The 23,858-nt window shown below is 39.0% G+C and overlaps 1 long non-coding RNA gene across 1 annotated transcript in view; it reads right to left on the bottom strand.

Annotated features, from left to right (window-relative positions):
* Window positions 1–9,330: 9,330 nt before the first annotated feature.
* LOC139674478 (uncharacterized) overlaps window positions 9,331–23,858 on the bottom strand; it is a 95,646-nt gene continuing 81,118 nt past the window's right edge. Inside the window, exon 6 of the long non-coding RNA XR_011698300.1 lies at window positions 9,331–9,624. This is a non-coding gene — a long non-coding RNA (uncharacterized lncRNA). The remainder of the gene's footprint in view (window positions 9,625–23,858) is intronic.

The raw sequence follows: 23,858 nt of genomic DNA, 5'->3' as shown, positions 1-23,858 counted from the left end.
TTTTTCTTCCAAGGAGGCCATTCTGCTTAATGCACTGAATCTTACTCATATGAAGTTCAATTTCAGATATAAAACTAAAAAGTGGGAATTTAGAGTTTAGGTGGCTTGTTGTTACCTTAGTAATAACTCCCTTGTGAATAATGTGCATTTGTTTTGATATCGGAATCTTTCAAGATACATGATATAATCATGTAACACTGACTAGTCTCACCAACTAATATATTTTATGCTCATGATGTAACTTTTCCTCTTCAATGTGTGTATATTTAGAGTGTAATGGGTAAACAGTGGGATCAAAGTCTTAAGATTTATCCAATCCCCACACAGCCTCTTGGTCACTCTGCCACCAGCAGGGCCGGGGAGAGAATTGAAAGGGAAAAGCTAGAAAATGCATGGTTTGAGATAAAGACAGTCTAACAGGGAAAGCAAAAGCTCTTTACACAAGCAAATCAAAACTAAGAATTAATTCACTGCTTCCTATGAGAAGGCAGGTGTTCAGCCATCTCCAGAAGAGCTGGGCCCCATCATGTGTAATGATGACTTGGGAAGACAAGCACTATCACTCCAAACCACTCTTCATCCTTCTTCACCCCTAGCTTAATATACTGAGTATGATGTCTTATGGTCTGAAACATCCCTTTGGTCAGTTTGCGTCATCTGTTCTGGCTGTGCCTCCACCCAGGTTCCCAAGTACCCCCAGCCTCCTCACCAGTGTGGCAGTGCAAAAAACAGAAAAGGCTTTGGCTCTGTGTAAGCCCTGCTCAGCAATAATGAAAACATCTCTATACTATCAACCCTGTGTTCAGCACAAATCCAAAACATAACCCCATACCAGCTACTATGAAGACAATTAATTCTACCCCAGCTGAAACCAGCATAAATACTTTACTAAAATGTGAGGTTCTTGTCTCCATAAAACACAAAAAAATCCAAAGCATAAAATGGTGAGAATACCAGGCTGGCACCCAATGTTTATAGGCACAGCATGGAATGGGAAGCTCCAGTGGGATGGGTATAGATACCTTTCTCATCTCTTCTTACTGACAGACAGCACAGGCAAGGGATCACACAGCTTTGTTGAGTCAAACCAACAGATATCTGGGTGTTATTGAGTCAATGACAATTTCCCAGAGCTCGAGAGAGAATCTCGTGTTGCATCCCTGTCTTAAATGTCCTTTGTATGCCCCATTCCTAACTAGAAGAGTAGTGTTTGAGTAGTTTGTCTTCATACTACCATACTAGTGGCACTTTTTTTCTTCCTCTTCTTGCTAGTCTAGGACCATCCTGAAGAAACAGGTTCTCTCACTGGAACTGAAGGTTAGCTTTTAATACTGGCTCTGCAAAAAGTCCAGTTTACTCCAATGTAAATAAATAAATCAATAAAGTTAATTAATATGTTTGAAGAGATCTACTGTGTTTTGCCAGTTTCGCTATTTTTGGTGCTATCAGTAGCTCCAGAGGCACTGTAGCTTTCTGTGTACTCTCTCTTTCAGCTTCTGTTTGGTTAGCTGTGTGTGGGCTGTCCTTTTGAAAGACAGAGGAAAAAGACAGTCAATAAGCTTTGAAGGCCATTTAATTTTTGTCCTTTCCAGCTGAGATAGCTATCTTTAGTCTTAAATGGTTGTAGTCAGATGGCAACTAGGGACTGAAGTCATTCTTTGCTATGAAAAATATGCTAAGTGTCATGTATGGTCATCGCTGATTTCTGTAGGCTACTGTAGGCAGCTTGCTTCAGTACTTTTCAGAGGGTCAAAATGAGAAGCCTAGATTTTTAAATGCAGTGCAGATGGGTATAGATATCAACTGTGCATAGCCCCAGACAATCACTTGTGCTGATGTGACTCCAAGGAAAATTCATCTTGCTTCCTTAGCTTTGACTTATATGCCAGCTAGAGCCAAGGCAGGAGGGCTCTGCAGAGGGATCTGGATAGACTTGAGAGATGGGCTGATTCCAATGGGATGAAGTTCAATAAGGCCAAGTGCCGGGTCCTGCACTTTGGCCACAACAACGCCCTGCAGCGCTACAGGCTGGGCACAGAGTGGCTGGAGAGCAGCCAGGCAGAAAGGGACCTTGGAGTACTAATTGACAGGAAGCTCAACATGAGCCAACAGTGTGCCCAGGTGGCCAAGAAGGCCAATGGGATCCTGTCCTGTATCAAAAATAGCATGGCCAGCAGGACCAGGGAAGTGATCCTTCCCCTGTACTCTGCATTGGTGAGACCACACCTTGAGTACTGTGTTCAGTTCTGGGCCCCTCAGTTCAGAAAGGATATTGAGGTGCTGGAGCAAGTCCAGAGAAGAGCAACAAGGCTGGTGAAGGGACTGGAGCACAAGCCCTATGGGCAGAGGGTGAGGGAGCTGGGACTGTTTAGCCTGGAGAAGAGGAGACTCAGAGGTGACCTCATCACTGCTATAACTACCTGAAGGGAAGTTCTAGCCAGGTGGGGGCTGGTCTCTTCAGCCGGGCACTCAGCAATAGGACAAGGGGGCACAGGCTTAAGTTCTGCCAGGGGAAATTTAAGTTGAATATCAGAAAAAAATTCTTTCCAGAGAGAGTAATCAGGCATTGGAATGGGCTGCCCAGAGAGGTGGTGGATTAACCATCCCTGGAGATTTTTAAACGCAGATTGGACGTGGCGCTGAGTGCCATGATCTAGTAAATGGACTAGAGTTGGACCAAGGGTTGGACTCGATGATCTTGGAGGTCTTTTCCAACCCAATCGATTCTTTGATTCTAAGATTTCTGTGTGCCTTTTTTTGTTTATGTGCAGTGTGTTTCCATTCTGAATGAAGGAACAGTATTATGTTTTTGTAGTACTTTATTGACTTGTTTGTCCTGCTGAAGCTGGTGCCAATGGTGGAAGCATTTATAGTTTAACCTGACTTTCCTGAGCTGCTCTTATCAAGCAATGATTATGCTTTGACATCCGGTAAATACTTTCATACATGGCTTTCATAATAATTCTCAGTGACTCTTGCTGAGAGACTCTAAAGAGATATTCCTACTGTAACAGGATTTGCAGAGAGATGCTGGGAACTTGGGCCACTATCTGGCTGGCAGATGCTCTTTTCCTGCTGATGAGATGCCTGCACATGCCTGCAACAGCTGCAGGCTGAAAGGTAACTCCTTTTCCACTGCTAGATGTCATTGTACCTTGGGGTACAAAATTCTGCAAGACTCTGTTCTATTAACATATTCTTTCATATTCTATGAAGAATAAAAAATCGTTGTTGTTTATTTGTTTTATTTTTCCAGCTGGAACATGTTTTTAAATTATTATGCAATATATCTATTCAGTTAAAGATGTGTTAATTTTGTGCTTCTTAATATGGGGGAAACTGTATCTCAGGTGTTTTATTTATAATCACTACTTTCTAAAGGTAATTTGCAGCCTCAGCTTGAAACTTGGCTATCTAATGATGTGCTAGTAGGCAGAGTTGTACCTTTGTAAAGCTTTCATTCTGTTGCAGAAAGATTCAGAAAGGATGCCTGTTTGAGGTGTTTACTGGCTGGAAAAGATGACTTGGGTACTAGAACATGTACCTTCAAAGTGAAGTCATCCATTCCCACACCTCATAAGCTCTTGCAGGCTAATAATTAATCTACTTCCAATCTAGTCTTGCATCATCAAGGGCTGGTGTGGCGAGAGAAAGGAAAAGTTACTCAAGGAGCAAAGAAGAAAATTTATGGCTTCAACTGACAGAGGCTTGGCACAGTAGGCTGACTTCAAAGTGTACTAATACTCTGCAGAGATCAGTAAATGTGATTAATATATAGTCTGTGGGATATTATTTTCTCTGTGTGTGAAGTTACATGAAAACAAATACAACTTTTATGTTTAAAGTGTAATGTATTCCATCTGAGGGAATGTATATCAATACGTTCCTATTAAGGGACAGATGAGGGACAAAGTGCACAGCTTAGTAGTAACTTAGTCTCCAAATAGTGCAATAGCACTCCTCTAATGAAAAAATAATTAGCATATGAGTTTAAATTTCTCGTATCAATATGTTTAGAAAAGCAGCAATATGCTCCTCCAAATTTTCTCGCCTGGTCTTGTCTAGCAGACAGCCTGGGGAACCATGTAGCTCTGATACTAATTTTTATTCTGTGTTGGGTCTCCGGTGGTCTGTACTACTCATGCCAGTGTGGCTTTACTGGAAATGCTTTCCCAGAAGCCACTCTTCCTTTGTGAGTCTTAATTTAGCTTATTGAGTGATACATCATCTCATCAGCGGATGTGATGATCCTAGAGCAGTGCACTGGTGGGTCTTTAGTGACCATCTGATTCAGGTGTTCTGAGTCATCTCTTCATCTCCCATTGTTTCTTTAAATGTCAAAATTTCTGGGATTTGTGAATTTGTATTTTGTACACTGAGAAGAGTCTCCTTTGGCTATTTGCAGGGCAGTTAAATTCCAGTCTTTTTCTCATCTAGTTAAGGGTATAATCTGTGCTGTTCTGTTATCGCTGGTCTTTCAGCTGGTGCAGAAATTTGTTGTCTGTAAATGGCCATGTCATTGTCCTGTAGTCCTTCCTTTTAAAATGGGGTGGGGCAAGGTGTGTTTAATGTGTTTTCTTTCATCCTGAATTTCTTCTTGAAATTATCTGTACCAAAGCTATATGCTGTTAAATTGTAGAGTTTCCCATTCCTCCTTCTTTTTTCTGCAGTTTCTGAAAACTGCAGCTGTGGCTTAAGAGGAGAATTTTGAGGGCTTTTGTGATTTTCTGCTGGCCCCACTTGAGTTTGCAAGCTTTTGTGCAACATGTACGTGCTCCCTGTGTCCTTACTGCTGTAATTACTGTGACCCTGGAGAATACAACCTTTTCGTACTGTTATATAAACTACCTTGGCCAGCCTGTGACAGCTGTCCTTTCATCCAGAGGCATAGCCTAGCATGGCCTGTCAGTGAATGCAGTGAAGGGTGACTTGTTTTTCTTCATTCAACTTATTACTCCTTTGTAAAGGGCTGTTATCCAATGTGAGACATTAACTTTTGAAAACTAAACATTGAAATTCAGTGGATTCCAACCTGAATGGACAAAATGCTTGTATACATCGTGCTAAGAATTGCCCAGTTATCCACTATGGATTACCCTTTTCTTCTCCAAAGAAAAGGTCAATTTTTATCCTTTCTAATAGGAATTTGGAGCAATTAATGTATGTAAAAGCAATACAAGATTCTTTCTGTTTTGGGACTATTATTTAAAACAAAGCATTTTGAGATTTAAGTCTACTGCTGTGCATGTCCAAGAAAAGCCAGCTTTCTTGGCTTATGGCAACTTCAGTGAGTTCTTCACCTGTACACTGCCCTAGCAGGCCAGTTTATCAGGGTGGCAAGAATGGGATGTGGCCCTTTGTTATAACATCCTGCCATTGCAGAAGAAATAGCACTCTCTGAATGTCATTTGTCCACTTAGAGACAGACCATGGATAACCTGCATGTTGGAGCTACCCCATTCTGATTTTAATAGTAACATTGCCAAGGGAAGACTTCCAGGACTAAGTTTCTGAAGGTAGACCCTTTTTTGTCAGCCTGAAGGGTGGGATTGTTGCAGAGCATGGCTTTCTTGCAAGATGGAGAGAAAAGGTTTAGGGTGTTTTCAATGCTATGGAGTACCAGTAATTGTGAGGATTTAAGTGATGCTTGTGAGGTATTATGTTGGGATTTTTATTTCTGATCCATGACATGAAGTTTGGCTAATCAAAGCAGTAACATTTGCAAGGATTTGGGTTTGTTACAGTTGATTTAATTTTATGTCAATTACTGAAATTTGTATCTACAGTTTTTAAACGTGTTTCTATTGACCTGTAATTTGACAATAGATCAGAAGAATAAAACCCTATTATACCATGTTGGCACTGGAAATCTGTTGAGGATCTATTCAGTCTGCTGAAATCTTATAACAGTTAGGTGCTTTACTCAATAGCAACAGACAATTAACCCAGAAACTTATATATGCAACCTTTCCAATGCAGTTGCCTTTCTTGAATAAGCAGCAGTGTGCAGGCTTTGACTATTTAGTCAAAGTATATTTATACTCTGTACCCAAGATGTGCAGAAAGTGGATACATGGGGTTTCTGCTGGGAACAATGAACCCTGGGATGGAAATATTAATCCTATTCATATTCCATCACAAGCAAAGTGATTAGGTATATACTATTTGCATTATCAAAAGCTACTTTGCAATGGAATGGCAGTTTGTTCAATGGAATTCTTCTCTTGAGGATGAAATAAAAAGGCTCAAGGCACTATTGGATAGGGAGAGATCAGGCAGTGACATTTTCCACAATCTACGGCAATCTTTAAGATTGAAATCCATTCCCCTTTGCCTTCTGCTATACCAGTCTTGATTGAAAACGCATTAAATGATCCCAGGGTACAAAGAGTTAATTAAATATTAAGATGTTTTAATTAAGGATTTCCCCTCTCTGGATTTCATAGTCCTCCATCAAAGAGAAATACCACAATGAGCTAAATATTTTGGAAGATATTTTTCCTCTGGGAGAGAGAAATTTACAGAAATTCCAGACATTAAAATGTCAAGTGTTACTCATGTTCTCTGTGGCTTTTTTCCCCCCTTTTTGAAGTATATTTACTTCCACTTGGTAGCTGAGGGTGTCACTGCTTGTTATTTGATATGTGGAACTGGGGCACACAAAAGGATGACTAATCCCATTTACTGGAATTTTAGAGTTTTCATCAAGGCCACATTTTCCGTTCCGAACTTTATAGTAAAAGCAAAACACCAGCTGGCACATTGACTTCTGCTATTGATGTATTAAATTAATATGGATTACTATTACAGTAAAAGGGTTTTTTTGAAGGTTGCTTCTTAAATTGAAAAGAAACTTACATATAAATACTTTTTCAGAGATAGTTTATAGTAATTATAGTACAAAAAGCTCCCTGTCCTTCACCAAGCAATATGAGCAAGTATATAGCGTTCTTTTGCAAATATACACATTCTCTTTTTCTGTGTCTCTGTCTCCCCCTCTCTTTCTCTCTTTAATTTTGTGGTTTCAAGACCAGTGGTATACATCTAGGCTGAAATAAATTTCCTGTTATAGCTATGTGACTCACATAGTCATCAGTGAAAGATGCATGCATCGCTTGTATCTTGAATAATTTTTTGCTTAACATTCACAGATCTTGAGGAAAAAGAAAAACCTCATAGTCACTGTCTTAAGCTATTCCTTGGAAAATCCTTTTCTTCTTCCAGTTTCTCAATGCTTCTATGGCAGTGGTGTTTCTAGAGCATCAGGGAGGGAAGCTATTGCAAGTCTTCAAAAAATGGTCTCAGCTTATTGTGAAAAATCTGACTCCCCTTTATTAAAAAAATATTTTAAGATAGCCATCAGTTTGCATTCCAGCAATAAATCCCTTTCACTTATATTACTGTACTGGTCTCTCCTCACTAGTCTCAGATCATACTTACTGCTTATCCTTCTTTCCCTTTCTGCTTCTGTGAGCTCTAGAGAGTATATGTTATATTTTGTTCCATCTTGCACTCTTCATAATACACCTGTTGTGTACAACTTTGGGACCTGCTTTGAAGTCAGTTGCTACAAAAGTGAACAGCCTTTTGAATAAAAATGTAGACATAACAAGATCAGTTATATATAGAAATAAAATCAGGATTCACTCTTTGCTTTATTGCAAATCCTACAGTACCTGGTACTTTCAAACCCTGAGCTGCTGCAGGTTTGCCTACATAAGGTTTGCCTTCTGGGTGATGCTGGAGAAGCTAACTAAATCAGTTCTACTAGATGGAAATCACAAATCTGGAAACGTCATGGGTTTTAAACCAAATCTTTGATCGGTCCTGATTATATGAGATCTTTCTTTATTCCACCATGGATTTTTCTCCTGTTTTCTTCTGGAAACTATCTGCATAACAGCACCAAAAGATCAATGGAAACTTTTGGAGATAAGCTAAAGATTGGGCAAATCTGAGAAGATCTGTTGTAAATTCATCAGACTCTTGAAAACTGAAGTCCTCTCTTGCTGGCAGCACTGGGACAACTTTGTTCCTTGAGACTGAATGCAGGTGTTAGCCATATGCTGGTTCCATGTTGGGACTGGACAGACCAACTGTGCTGCCCGAATTGCTTTGGAGATGGGAAATCTGGAATGTCCCTATGTCAGGCACACTGGGTACAGCCTATTGGCATGGTGGCAGGTCAGGCCAGGGTCTGTTCAGCTGCATGGCCATCCTGCCCCATCTCACAGGGTTGAGGGCTTGGCAACAGCAGCACCCAGTGCGCATTTTGCTCTGGGCTGAGTCAGTGCCAGCCACCCTGGTGTGTTTGGGCACAAGGTTCGGTCTCCTACGAGTACAGCCAAGCTCACCTGACTAATACTTTATTTTGTCAGTTGTAATGACTCTTTCCCATGTGATTCAATTTCCTCTCCCACATGATCCCGTGTCCAAATTAAAGGTCAAACCCTCATCTGGTTTAAATCATTATGGCTATGCTGATTTCATGCTTATGTATACTAACTAATGAGCTGGAAATTTACAGCTACCACAGTTATACAAGTAAATGGAGACTCATGGCATAGGGATCATCAGTGACAATGTGAGTAAGGATGTTGAGACATTTTGGAGTTGGTTCTTCTGACATCAGTAGTTGCGAATTTGGAAAATCCCCCTGCCATACTCTTTGTGGGGGCCTAACGGCTCTGCTTTTGGTTAGATTTCTGCCTTTTAGAGTAAACTGTCTGTACTCCTACACCCTACCTGGATAAGCTGTTCATCAGAATAGCACTGCTAGGAAACTGAAAATAGCCACCCCCGGATCCCAGACCTTCCTTCTAAAAATTGTATTTGCTTAAATGGCAACCAACCTCAATGCTTTTTTTTTTTTTTTTTGGTAAGTCTAGTGAGACACAACAGAGCCACTCTCATGACAATATCTTGCAAGTGGTCTCAGAAACTACTGTTGATGCTGGCATAACTCCTTTGTGTGTGAAACACTGAGGGAGCCTCAGATGAAACTGGGAGCTGTGCCATGACAGTAGATTGTCAGCAGCTGTACTGTTCTCTAGAAATGGAAACCATATTTTCACATTTTCTGCTATTCTCCCCTAATGGATTTTGAGGGTTTTTAACCTGTTTTGCTTGCCAGTCCAAGCAAGTTTTCTAACCAGCTGAAGCCTGTGTGCTTCAGGTACTCTTCTCCTTTAAAGACTTCTATTATTAACACAAGTGTCTCTCTCAGCATGCAGTATTACTTTTAGTCAGTATTTCCAACAGAATACACTTCAATCCAGCAAAAATATTTTCTTCTGTTTTTATTTGCTTTTATCTTTGCAAGATGTTGAGAAAAATGTGATATTATGACCACCTACACTTGAGTATTCTTTTATGGAAGAAAAAAATATGACCAGACTAGATTTGTTTTATTAAAGAGCTGAAGCTGTAGGGTGGTTGTAACAGCACAGTGCATATATTTGAACATCTGAAGTCTGTCAAGAATGAGAGGTCCAAAGCTGATCTGTGTTGATTCATATCCGTCCTACAAACACTCTCTTCCTCTACAGACCAGCTTTTCCAGATTTTCCAGCTCCTCCCAGATTTTCCAGAAGGTGTCACTGTAATGCAGTGATGGGCAAGAGTCTGTAGGGTTTAAAAAACAAGTGAAAAGGAAATAATGGTTCTTATTTTCTTGCAATGATTATTTAACTCCTAATAAATCAACAGCAACAGTTTAAAACATTAGAATAGGAACAAGAATGGGGAGTATCAGTGTTTCTCTGTAGTTTGAATAACAGTCTGTCTGAGAACATGTCATCCAAATAAAATTCAGCTGCTCAGGCCATTAGTTCAATAGCTGAGAGTGCAAAATTACCAAAATGACTGCACAGTTTTAAAGCCTGCTCTTTTAATTCTCATTATGTGCACACAAGGGTTTGTCTGAGAAGCACGTGTGCACACCAGAGAATGCAACTTCATAAGAAAAAGCTGAAAACAAAAATATCTTATTTTCCAGGTACTCAGGTACTCCTCTGACTGGAGTGTAGCACTGTGAGAGTGGATGAGCATGGGGGTTCCAGACATCCAAACAGGATATACATATCAAGATCGAATACAAACGCTCAGACCCAGGAAAAACAAGCCAGAGGCACGTCCATAGGCAACAAGTGAAGAGACAAGAAGAAAGCTCAAGTTATGGTGGTGTCTAATAAGCTACTGATATAATCTGTCATGACAAGTAAGTATGGGCTGGTGATGCCTTGAGATCCTTAAAGATTTGTAATAATAATATTAATAATTATTTTAATATTATAGCTGTATAACGGAAACCAACCTCGGGGGAATGACTTCTCAGAGAACACACCACACACAACATGGGGGTGAAATCAAAAAGTGTTTATTAATTGAGAAACTAACTTTTAAGTGGTCGGTTCAGGGAGAGGCTTGGAACGGGGTAGAACCTTAGAAGGGATTGGGTGAAAGGGGCATTACACATCCAATGAGAGGAGATCTGAGGGAAGGGCTCTGGAACTTGGTCACGATAGATCAAGGGGAAGGGTGAACTGGATAACTGGCAACCCAATTAACCAGTGGGGAAACACCAGTCAAGTGACAGGTGCCATTTCTGGTGGACCACTGGTCATGTGGGGCAGGGGAGGCGTCCCCGGGAGGGGCTGCCCTCATCTGGACCTGCTGGCCAGTCCTGGATGCTGCAGCAGCGGCGCAGCACTCACGGCCCTTGCCCATGCCACACAGTGCAGGCACAGTGATGTTCCCTGTCAGCGGCAGGGGTGCTATGGTGCTGTTGCTGGGAGATGGCAGTGGCAACAGCCTATCATGGTGGCAGCGGGATTCGGGCGGCCCCGCAGCAGGGGATGTGCCCAGGTGGGACTGATCCAGCCCAGGAGAGATGGCACCAGTGCCTCCAGGTGTCAAGGTTCGTTAGGAGAAACCGCAGGGGGACACATGGGGGAGGGGAAGAAACGTGGGGAGGTGCAGGCATTGTGCAGGGCGAAACTGTACAAAATCTTTCAACGTTTAAACTTCAATCCAATTCCCATTGATTCTGCTTCTTCACTGTCCTCCTCCATCCATTGCCAGCAACACTGTTCCCATTTTTTGTATGACATTTGTTTCCCTACAGCTCTATAGTTTCTAACACTTGAGAACACCAGTTAACAGTTACTAAACCCCTTTCTCATAGTTTGCATCAAATTCTCAAAATTCTTGAGATTTTGTTCAATACTATTTTCAAGGAAGAAAGATTTTTGCAAGAACGCCTAGTGTGGGACATATGCATAGAAGAACACAAAAAGATATCATTGTAGTCCAGGCAGAAGGCCCAGAAACCTTGGAGAAGCTCCAAGAAGGTATGGGATGTGAGGATGATGATGGTGAAGAAGTAAGAGGTCTTGAGACCTTCGACTCAGTTCTGGGGAGGCGTGCCAAGGGGCAGACCTGAGGGAGGTTCTAGGGGTGTACAATTCTCAGGTTGGATGTACTCATTAAATATGATAATTAATTAGCATTATAAATTTGTAAGAACCTTATACTGTGGTGTGCACTTATGTATATTGCACCTAAAAGTGCTTTTAATTAAAGGACCTGCTGTCTATTTTATCTATACTAATATTATCTGGAAAGTTCTTTCTTCCATTTTAGGCATCATTGGAATCAAGGAGTTTTCAGTGAAAGTGGAATAGGTTTAGCGTCTCTGACCTGAGGCTGACTGAGCACTCACCTGGAAGACTTGACCCAGCTGCAGTCCTTTGCCTTGGGAAGTGGTGAGTAGGGCTGGAAGTGGGAAAACACTAGCATGCTTAGGGAGTCTACTGTAGCATGCCAGAAACACTTTCTAGGGTGCAGGAAAGTGGCAGCACAGTCTAGCTGGTGGACAGTGGACATTTGAGCTGGAAAGCAAAGTAGAGTTTGTGACGAAACCTTCTCTGTTTATTGTAAAATTAACTGTAGGCTATATGATGTTTTTAGTTATAACCCAAAACTGGAGTTAACAGTTCTGAAGGGGCCTGTGGCCTTCCTGTTTCTCCATGAGATAATAATATGCCCACAGGGGTAGGTGAAGCCCCTGAAAAGGTCCTACATGACCTATGATCTGTCTCATGATGTCCCAAGCATAAACCGCCATTGAGTATTCTTGGGGAGAAGGCAGAGGAGAGCAGCCTTTCTGCTGCACACTCTGTGCAGACATTGGTGTGGTGATAGTTTAGCAGCGAGGAGATGAGGCCTCCAGGCTTCTGCCAATCTCATTTATTTGTTGCTTATTTTGAAATGGACCCCATAAAATAGAAGAGTCATTTTGCTTTGGTCATGGTAGTTTTCCTGGAGGAGCTCTTTCATGTGAAAATACACTGTGGTAGAAGCAGTTTTCGAGCAGAGGTGGATGGGTGAGTTCCTGAGGCTTCACTGACTTCAGTGGGCAGGGGATGCCTCTAAAAAACAACTAACAGTGACCATGACAGTCCTGGTTTCCCTTTGTACAGGCTTGGTTTGTGGGCCCTTTGAAGTCGGCGATTTCTTCTCCAGGACAATCATGGGAGAAGAGAGGGGAAGGAATAGCAGGAGGGAGTATGGGGGAGGTAAGACAAATGCTGGAGTTATGTCCCTGAAGGACCCTACCAGGGTAGAGTTTCAAGCACTCATTTTTACAGAGCATTCTTTAGCAACAAATTTTCTATTTAACCAATGTGCTGACAAATAAATCCTGATTTGAATTTGTACACTGCTTTGATTCTGCAGGTAACTCTTGGATACATAGTCAGATTCTTAATATAGAGGCAACTGGAAGTAGGTCATTTCTACCCTTCAAACACCATTAAAAAATTCTCTCTGCTATAGAAGAGAGGGAAAAGTTTTCCCTGTCTTTTCATCTTCCTAAGTTTTACTGTGGAAAGCGCCCTATGAAAATAAATTGGCATCAAATAAAAGTTGTTATTTCCTTTTTCCTTAGATTTTACTCTTCATCAGGACAGTTTTAATGAAATCCATCTACTTAGTTCATGGGATTCTAGTAATGTACCTTCTCATTATACCATAAATAATGGTGAAGTAAGAATCTTACAACTATTACTTTTAAATCAAAGTTATGAGTTTCTTAATGGATTCCATAATAGAGATTTCAAAGTTTACAGTAGTTTAACCATAGACAAACATTGTACCCTTCCCTTCTTTGTAATTCAGCTGCTCCTTATTTTCTTTTGCAGCTTCATATAGTTTAAACATCTGGGCTTTCAGAGCCGTTATATGCCTGCTCGGCTTGTTAGAGGGTTTGATGCTGGAGCCTCCAACAATGCCAGAGTCCTTCCCTTTGTGTTCCTCAGTGACGTACACAAGGACTTTGAGGTGGTGTAAGAACAGAAGGATTCATGGCTAATAAATACTTCATCTAAATGGGTGAGTGTTTGAGTTGGGCTGTTAGCTTAATTCTAACCATAAGGAGCAATAACTGCAGCATACTTTGAGTGGGGGAAGACATCAATCACTGTCACTTTTCAGCAGAGTAAAATGAGTGGAGAGGGAAGAAGCTGGAGTAGATTTTGGCTTTTGGAAACCGGGATGTAAGTTTCTCATCCAGACTCTGGGTTGTGGTGTTCGTAAAGTTTTTTTTCAGTGGTAACATTTCTCCTACCAGGTAAAAAAAGTTGATTAGTAAGTGTGTTATGACCAAGTCTGGCTACTGATATGTTACTCAATTGTGTTAGATCTTAGGAAGGCCATATTGGACCATGGGTGTGTGTGGAGGTTTTCCACGGTATGTTCTTTGACATGCCAGAACTGACATACCTCAGTTGTGCTCTGAAGTTTGTTCCTAATTATTCAGCCATGGGAGGTCTTGTGTCTTGTCACAAGTTAACATGCTGCCATATCAAGAATTCAGTGATTTCAGAATTTTCTTTCTCATGGTCATTTTAAGCTTAATTTACATCACTGTTAGTAGGAAATGTAAAGATTTGCTTTTAAATCACTGTAGTATATTTACTGGGGGGACAGTGTAGTAGAGGGGTCTGGGTGGGGGGATTCCCTGGCAGAATTCTTTCTGATGTGAAAATTATTTGTTCCCTTTAGTAAGTTTTGCATTAACTGTTTGACATGCAGAGAGTGAGCTCCTGGTTCTGCAGATGCCAAAAGTTTAGCCCTTGACTCCAGAATTTCAAACATTACCTTCAGTCTTCAGTGGAGTCTGTATCCCCACAACCTTCATTTCCCTGACAGTCTCCTCAGTGTTCCTATGACTAATAAAAAACTCATTGACACTGTCCCTTCCTATTTGGTCTTTAGACACTATGTACACCCAGGGAAATATCATTTTCGTCAGCAGCAGCCCTGCTGTCAGTGGCATGGGGAGAGGGGGGCAGCTGTGACACTGCATCGCTGTCTGTGCCCATTACCAGCAGAAGAAACAGATTTTGTATATGTCTTATTCATTTAGAAGGGAGCCTTTTTCAATTGCAAACCTTCAGTCTCTTAACTATAATCACCATAGATGTTTTTTTTCTTGCAGACATATTCTGCCATGTTGAAGCAGCCAAGTTTTTGTAAAGAAAATGTGTTTTCCTCTTTCTTCTGGAAAATTGCTGGCATTCAGATGAGTTGCTACTTCTCTTAAGTCTCTACCCCTGCCCAGTTCAAGAGCCAACCGAGTCATATAACAATACATAAGTGAGACTTAAATGAGAAGGGATTTTGCTTCATATTTTCCCCAAATCATTATTACTCTATCCATGTCAGCTTCAGATTTACAGCAGATTAAATTTTGAATAGAAGGAAAGCTGACACAATCCAGCAGGACCTCCTAATTAAACTCTTTCAAGCAGTTGTATTCTTTTTTCCTTTTTGTTGTAATTTTTCTAATTTTTGTGGCCTGATCAGCTTGGACATGTTCCACTTGTATCTTTTGTAAAAGCATGCATGACATTTCTGTACTGAAATGATCATATGCAATTTTGCCATTCACTTCAGTAGAGCTACGATCTTGCATCAGCAGAAAACCTGCAATACCCATTGATAATGTGTTTTTTTTTTTTATTTAGAAAGGAAAAAAAAAGAAAAGAAAAAAGCACATAGCTTTTAAGGGCAATAAAAATAAAGTTTCATGATGCACTTTTTTCCCCAAGAAAAATATTTCCTAAACAGAACTTTTAAACTGAAATTATTGGGATTTTTTTCACTTTTAATTTCAGCCTGACTGTTAAAAAATGTAGTTGATTGAATGGTTTTTTATATTTTTTACTTTTTTTCTCTTTCGTACCACAATTTCTTTGAATCTTCCTTCTATATTGCATCTGTTTTGTCTTCTAATTAGTGTCCATTTTTATTTGCTTATGTATATCTGTTATATCTCTATATATGGATATGTTTTTTTCCTTTTTGCTTTTAGTATCTCTCCACTATTTGAAGTCTCCATTCCCTTCCTGGCTCTCCCATCTCTTTTGTTCATAATCATGCTTCTGCTCTGTTACTGTGGAAGTGACTGGAACCTCAAAATATGTTTAAGATCATGGTTTTACTCCTCTCATTTGAAAAACTGAGTTTCTTAGCTCCTCTGTCTACCATGCAGCTGCTAAGGAAGGCAGGTAATTCACCAGGCAGCTGGGACCTGACAGTAATACCTCCACAATGGAAATGGACAGTAAAGCACGATTCCTGAGCTGGTGTTAATAATGTAAGTGTTGGAGGAAAAGATCATCAAGCATTGTACTTGGCCTCCCTTGTGGAGAGGCTCAGCATAAGGTTGAACTCCAGTGGACTGCTGGCATGCGAAAGTCCAGCAGAAGCCTTGGGGAGTGTTGAATGCTTTCACTGAGTCTTTCTGAACACATCTGTGCATGCAGAAGTGGCAATTTGCTTTGATACCTGCACAGCTTTAGATAAATGCATGGGGGGCAAGATTTACAGTAGTAGTTAAGCTTCAGTTTTGGTACACATGCAGACGATGGAGAACTAGAACTCTGATGCAACAGAAATTACTGGCAAAAGACATTCTCAATCTCTGAAGATGATGATTGGAGTGTGCACCAGAAGCTCATATGGTTTGACTAAACTCCAGTCAGTAGCCTGCCTGACGCTTAATGAGGTTTGGGGTCAAGAAATTAGACTTCCTTGTGCCTTAGTTCTTTGAAAATTTTGTGTCTAGGCATGTGATTTCTAGTGTTCCTAATGCACAGTGATCATGCAGGATTCATCTTTGCATGTTGGTGTGTATGCATTGAGCAGTCTCTTGAAAAATAGCCAGAGATCAGAGAGCTTTTTCAGAAAGTGGAAGATTTAGATCCTAAGCACTTTTCAACTCTGAACTTTTTCAACAGTGTTGTACAGATGAAATTAATAATGTGCGCTTGGAAGAGTACTCCAGTGATCTTTTCTGAGTATCTAGATACAGTCTGCCTTATTTTAGCAGTGGGATTTAGCTTTATACAGTTATCTGAATATTTTTTGAAGCACAGAAAAAGATTACTTTCCAGCCCAATAATTAGGTCCATTGCCTTGGGAGATGAGAAAGTAGATTTCAGATATGTGATTATTTCCAATTATTGTCTTGTGTTTTAATATGAAGTGAGAAAAAAGCAATGAGAGATTGAGGGTAACCTTTACAATACCAGTCTACAACTTGTTTATTCAGACATTTATTAAGGAACTAGATGAAGGAAATGTGAAACTCCTTAATAAATGGAAGCAAAGTTCCTATAGCTGTGAGCATTTTTTTTTTAGGGTATGGAGAGAAAGCCTTAATCATTTTTAAATCTAGTATTATGTTTCTCCAGACTCTTACTACAGACACTTTGAACGATGTACTCTCTATCTAAATCAAAATTTTCTTTCAGTCTATGACACTTTCATTTAAAACCCCTCTTTTTTTTTTCTTTCAGCCAAATCAGTATTTTTATTTCTAATCACTCTGCATTGTTTTGTTTCCTTTGAATCAGTTATCATACTTTTCTGGTTACATTTTTAAATCATTCACTTATTTGACATAAGTGAAATGAAGACTTTGCTTTGAAAAATTCTATGCCTTTCTTCTTGTACACAAAATAGAGGTGGCTGACCAGACTAAGTCTGCTCTTATTTTTGAAATAGTCCTCGGCTGGGAACATTCCACACAGTGTTTGATGTGTGAATGTGTTTGCCCCTGAAGAATAAACATGTCTGTGCCTACACTGCCCCTCCGCCCCACCTCTCTATCCCCCCCCCCCAGCCCTCTCCCAACTACTGAGGTCTCCTCATGATCTTGCTTACTGACCAGACACTGACAAAGCACATCAGCACTGAGAGCTGTAGTTGATTATGTCAAAAGGAGAATCGAAACCACACAGCTAAAAGTTGTCTGGAAACACTTTTGGCATGTTACTGAACATGAAGGCTATTCATTTTGAGATTTCTCCATAAACAACCATCCCTCAACCCTTTCAACGAATTAATTAAAAATATTTGGCAGTACAACCTTGACAGTCTTTCAATTCATTAGTATTGGAAGCATAAGCTCCTTTACAATAATAAGGAAATTGATCTTGGCATTCAAATTACTTCTGCCTATTCCACACTGGGTCTCTCAAATGACTACTGCCACTAATTCTCTGGTAATTCATGTGAGTTACTACATATCTTTTAATCCTGTTAAGAAGAGAATAGTGATTGTTTTGTTAAAGAGCTCATTGGAAAAATTATCTAAATTGTGCTCTGAATCATTAAACAAAACCCATAACTGAATTGTATAACACTGCAGAAAAAAAATGTTATTACTCCAGTGTGTCAGCAATAAATATCAGTTTCAAATGCATTTAACTTTGACTACAAGCATGAAAAGCAATGTTATTCTTTGTCACTGGTTCTTACTTTTACTCATGTCAGTACTGAATTAATTTAAAAATTTGGGATTGGATTGATTCTAAAAAATATATTGTCATCCTCTTGTAATTCTTCTGAGCAAAAGGAAGCATCTGTCAACTCAACTTTATGACAGTGTGAATATTCACCTCCTGGTAGATGTAGTCCAGGTATTAGTGCATTTGAAAACTCTCAGTTTTATTTTGTTTTTCTTTTGAATATATAAACTTTATTGCTTTTGAATATAAACCCTGACTATATGTTTCTGTCTTAAACCCCATTCCCCACCCTGTTCCCTAAAGAGATTTGTTGTTTTACTGAAAAACCTGCCTGCCACTTCACCAAGAATCCAGCAAAAGTCAAGACACTTCAGGAAAATTTCAAAGGGGTGGTGGAAATTTGAAGTGCAGTGGTCAGCATGTCTCTTGAGAAGATCTAACCAGTCTTGCAGGAAGAACATTTATCTACTTATGTAGTAACAAATGACAAACCAAACCATGTTTTTAACTTTGCTCTTCTCATAAGAATATTACAGCATCAAATAGCAGCGCAGACCATATGACTGGTGCTTGAAATACCTATTTTCAACATTATGAAAGTTGTCGGATTTTCTTTTTACCCATTTCTTATAGCTGAAAATGTTTCTAGAACTTCACTTACCTTGTTGAGTAAAAGGGCATTTCAAACCCAGTGTTAGATCTGTAGTTAATGCTTAGCCATATGTCTTCTGAAATATTGTATTAGGCATATGAAAGCAAAAAAGTGTTTAACTACCAAAAAATATAAAAAACAGTCTCACATACCCTCTCTCTTAGTGCTTTGAAAGAACAGTTTCATAAAGCTGAAAAAAATTAGGGGCTAAATCATTTGGGAGAAAGCTTTTAAACAGAAAAATGTGAATGATAATTGGGAGCTGCTTAGGAATATTTTACTAAATGCTCCAAAAGCCACAATTGAGAGAGAAGAGCATTTTGGTTTAAAAAAAATACCACCCAAACAAAACAAAACAAAATAAAATAAAATGAAACCCTGATTCAAAGGGAAAGTGGAAACAGATATCAAACAAACAAACAAATAAACCAATCAACCAAACAGGAAAAATAAAAATTTATATTAAAATGAATGAAAGGAGAATTTGACAGTGGTATGAGTCAAAACCATAGAATCATGGAATGGTTTGGGTTGGAAGGGACATTAAAGAAAGTAAGAATCATTCAACACTTGTTGATTAAAAACAAGCAAATAAACAAACAGAGAAGTTTTAAAATATGCTAGGAAATCTTGCAAGTATATTGTTCCATTGCTAAAAGTGTCTATAATGACACAAAGAGGCAGAACTGCTCTTTAAGTAATCATGTCATACAGTATTTAAGAAGAACATCAAACACATACCATTCAATATTTTAAAATAAGTTAGCTTGATAATCCTCCATGTAATCATCTATTCTAATCTCTATCTGGGAAAATTAATCACATACCAATATTTTAAAAAAATAAGAGCATGATCCCAGTAGCTGGAGAATATGTGGGAAAATGCTAAAGGACATGAAAAATAAAAGGAAGGTCCCAGTATCTGGATCAATTGACATAGGCTTTCAGAAAACAGCTTTTACTGTCTGGTTTTTAAAAAATGGAGATAAGTTTAGTTGAGAAAGACAATGGCTCTGAAGCGTTTTACCATTAGTCATTCTGTCCAAGACATGAAATGGACAATCGATAATATAAGATAGACTAAAACCCCATCATGATGGCTCAAATTTTAAGCGTCTTAGGGAGCTGTCACTAAGAGAAGAGGTGGTTTTCAGCCTTTACATTGGTAACATTTTTATTACTGATATAAAAGAAAATACGAAAATTATTTCTGGTAGAGTTTTTAGAGGACCCTGAGAATGAGAATGAAGAGAACCATGAAAACAAAACAAAACAAAACAAAATAAGGTTTCAGAGTGCAGATACAGAAAGAAAGAGAGAATAATCTATTTTTTGTTTGGGGAGGCTATTCATCAATGAATGAAACATTACAGCAATGCAACAGAGGATCTAATATCTGTGCAAAAGTGGTGACAAACCCGTGAGCAGACTCAGAGGATGGCTTTCCTTGTATATTTGGTTTCATCTTTCTGTCTAGCAACAAAAAATTCATTAGTGTAGCTAGAAGTATACTTATAGTTCATCTACTGCTGTCATTTAAGGCAAGTTTGTTTTGTGAATTAATTGTGGAAAGTACTGCAGCCTGTGAGTGGCTCCAGCTGGATGGTCCCTTACAATCTATGAAGCTGCAAAGGAAGAAATGACCCTCCAAACCAGGAAACCCAAAGGGGAAAGGGGAGAGAACTACTCAGGTTTGAAAATACTGCTGCAGATGTAACAACTCACAGAACATTTGGAGAGTTTTAGGCTAATGTAATCCATTTCTGTAAGAATGACACATCTGTTTCCACTTTCTGTTTCTTATATTATCTTTGAAACATCACTGTAGACTCCATCTGGAACTGAAATTCTCTTTAATTTTTTTAAAGCAGCATTCCTGATAAAATCTGGCATTGTAATGATTTGAAGGCAAGGATAAGCTTGGAGAAGGGAACATTTTTTGTCTCCTGCCCATGTAGCCGTGGTCATTCTCTCTCTGCAGGCACACATGGTAAAGATATATGCAAATATGAATGCATTTACACTGCATGTATACTGTGCAGGAAAACCCGACATAATTAGGCTGAGAAAGTAGATCCTTGCTTTGTATTAACATTGTACTAATCCTAAAAACAAGTTAAATTGTGTATTAGAAATGTTTTAAATATTAGAAGGTATGATTTCTAACTTCTTAATAATTGTGTGCTGTTTCTTCTTCTTATTATTAGTCACGTTTTAAAATCTCCCTAGCCTTTGTAGTCAATCCAGACTGCTGGGACTTGGCCTTGTCTTACTGCAGTTTAAAGGAATTTTGTCATTGACTTCAGTAAGAGCCAGCTCTACTTTTACTTTTGCTTTGCAGACTCTTTTAATTTCCTTTAGTGTGTGCATTAGCCCAGTGGTAATACTCCCAATCCAGTTATGGAAAGATCATTTTTAAATTTCAGCATTTAACTATTTCTGTAAAAGTGTGAATAACATTGTTGTGTTTGTGTTTTGATGGTTAGTACTGAAGGGAACTGTTAAACTGTATCCTCAAGCTGTTTATCTATGCACTTAACTCCAAAAAACATATTTGGAAATCCCAAAATGTTCTTGGTTAATATGGAATGATCCTTGGTATATCTTATTGCACTAGGAAGAATGAGTAAAGTGATTACTGGAAAAACGGTTTAGTCTCATGTTATATTACCCCTAGAGATCCCAGTACAAAGTCTGGAGTCAATGAAGGGTTGGAGTGCAAGCATTCCTCCAGTGCCTTTGGTTTAGCAATAACAGTGTCTTATTAATCTTCAGTTGCTGGATAGGGTAAATATCTTTCCAGGAAAAAACGAGCACTAACATTTTGCTCAGGGGAACAGAGGAAAAGAAAAACAATTTAAAAGAAAAAATAATTAAACAAGAAATCCATTGAAACCCTTTTAAAATGCGAGGGAGCTAATCAGGAGGGTTTTCTGATAACTTAACAATCTCTCTGTGTCTTTTTCCTGGCTGACTAGTTGGGCACTTCAAGGTTTTTACTGGGCAGGAAAGGAAAGAATAAGCAACATCAATCATATGACAAAACTTGAACGTGGAGTAAAAGAAGGCAACTCCGAGGTGCACTGAAGACCACTTCTCAACCAGGTTCATAGCTTAGTTTAATTTTTTTTCAGTGGAGGAAAGGAAAGGAAATATTTTGCTGTGTCACATGTGGTTATAATGGAACTATCTCTGGACTTCTCTTTCTTCTTTTGTTTCCTTGCACTCCTGTTTCCTGCCTCAGGTTTGGGAAGGAAATGCTCTGCAGTCCCAACACAATGATCTAGTCCTTCACAGGGTGCGGGAAAGGTCTGAGAGCTTTTTAATGGTGGTGGCCTGGCAATATCCTTTCTCTCCTTACGAGAGTTCGCACGACATAACTCATCCTTATGACTTCACTCTTGCATTTTTTCAGTGACTTATCTGTGTGACAGTAATACTCAAAAGGCATTTTTCCTGGTAAGAGCTAAGCAGGATCTTGAAGCCATGGTCATTTTTTAACTATTCCATCAAAGACAGAGAGCATTTTGAAGTGCTTTTCCTGTGCCCAAACCAAGCAGTGAGTAATGATGCCATCAATCCACCCTGGCCATCTAGAACTGATAGTTTTACTCTCTCCCTTCTTGTCTAATATGAATACCTATCTATCAATCTAACCTAGATAGATAGAATGATTGATAGATTTATAGACAGATGATTGATAGATAACTAAGAAAATGAAGGTGCTTTTAAACTATAGTAGCTTTTAAAACATCCCAGGTATAGTCCATGTTATAGTTCATGGGGCTATTTAACTCTTTAAAAGTCTGTCTTTCAACAAAGATTAAGCACAGAAAATAAAGTCCCTAATAATTTACAAAGACAAAAAGAAATCAAGAAGGAAGCCTTCAAAGAGTGAGAAGATTTCTGTTGACTTTAGAAGACACTGGATCAGCTCTCTGGCCACATCATGTCAGTCTTGGCTGTCAAGTGATACACATAAATAGTCATAATAGAGTTGAAGATTGTACAAGTGGTCAAGGTAAACTGGACGTGCTTGTGTAAAAGTCTTGTGAAGATTTTAAAAATCTCAGTTGGAAAAAAATGGCGTACCCAGCAGTTTACTTTTTTGCTAGCAATTCAAATCAGGTGACTGAAAAGCTCTGAAAGTTGTCAACACTAAATAAAGAAACTTAGTTTGCACTAGTAAGGTAGTTTTGGATCTGGACCTACTGCAAAACCTGCTCCCATAGCTAGTGCAGTTTTCAGTAGAGGCATCTGCTTCTGTTCTTGAGGAGAGAATAGGCATTGTCATTTCAACTCACAAGGAGTTAGCTAAAGGATTGCCGTTTTAACTCCCTTTTGGCCAGATGTGAAACATTAGGTAGTGTCAGAGCTGGAGCCAATAGAGTCTGGCTGAATGCTCTGTACTCTATTTGCTTTAATATATCTATTACCATATTATTGAGAGGTGTTGCAAGCACAAATGACAGTGTAACTTAGGTTTGCAGTTTATGTAAAGAACCTTTTGAACCTTTCCTGGGGGTATATAGAAAATTAAAGTGAAGATAAATTAGAATGAACTGAGTATATCTCACATTGCTACTTTGTGCTGTCCAAACAGTGAAAAGAGTGCTCACTGCAAGTGGGAATCTGTTGTCTTTTATAAGGACCTAGGAGCATGAATTTTCTGTAAAGTTCCTTCTAATTTTCTCTGTTTGAATGCAAGAAATATTTAGGAAGTTGATCAAATTTGTTGCAGGCCAGTTCTGATCTGTAATGAAAGTCTGAAAATATTAATTGATGTTATGGTTTTCAGCATGGCGCTGAGTGCCATGATCTAGTAAATGGACTAGAGTTGGACCAAGGGTTGGACTCAATGATCTTGGAGGTCTTTTCCAACCCAATCGATTTTATGATTCTATGATTCTATGAAAATTGTTCCATGTAAGGAAAGTTCATTATTACTTTTTGTACTGTCACGTGTTGAATTGAGTTGTGCATTACACTTAACTACCTGCTTACCTTTTTTTTTTTCACCATAGAAATGGAACTGACAATTTCATGTAACATTTTTTCCATTTACAGAAAGTACAAAGAAATTATCTATAAGTTTTAAGTTTACTTTTGATTTAATTTAACACTTTTTGTGATAAAAATTAATTTAAGAATTAAAATATTTTCTGATCAAAATGCCAAAAATATTTTCCCATTGGAAAGGTGTCAGGCTAAACACAAATTTGCAAAAGCCTCTGGTTTTTCAGAAAGTAGATTTTTTCACACAACTTCTGCAGCTTGTAAAAAAAAAAATCGTGTTAATCTTAATTTGTACTGATATGAGAGTGAGAGGAGAGTTGGGCCACATGTTCCCATTTGCTCATTCTAAGTCTCTCTGTGAAATGACCAAT

The sequence above is a fragment of the Pithys albifrons genome, chromosome 7 (genome assembly GCF_047495875.1).
Source record: "Pithys albifrons albifrons isolate INPA30051 chromosome 7, PitAlb_v1, whole genome shotgun sequence".
Classification (NCBI taxonomy): domain Eukaryota; kingdom Metazoa; phylum Chordata; class Aves; order Passeriformes; family Thamnophilidae; genus Pithys; species Pithys albifrons.
This window is presented reverse-complemented; position numbering and strand designations above follow the sequence as displayed.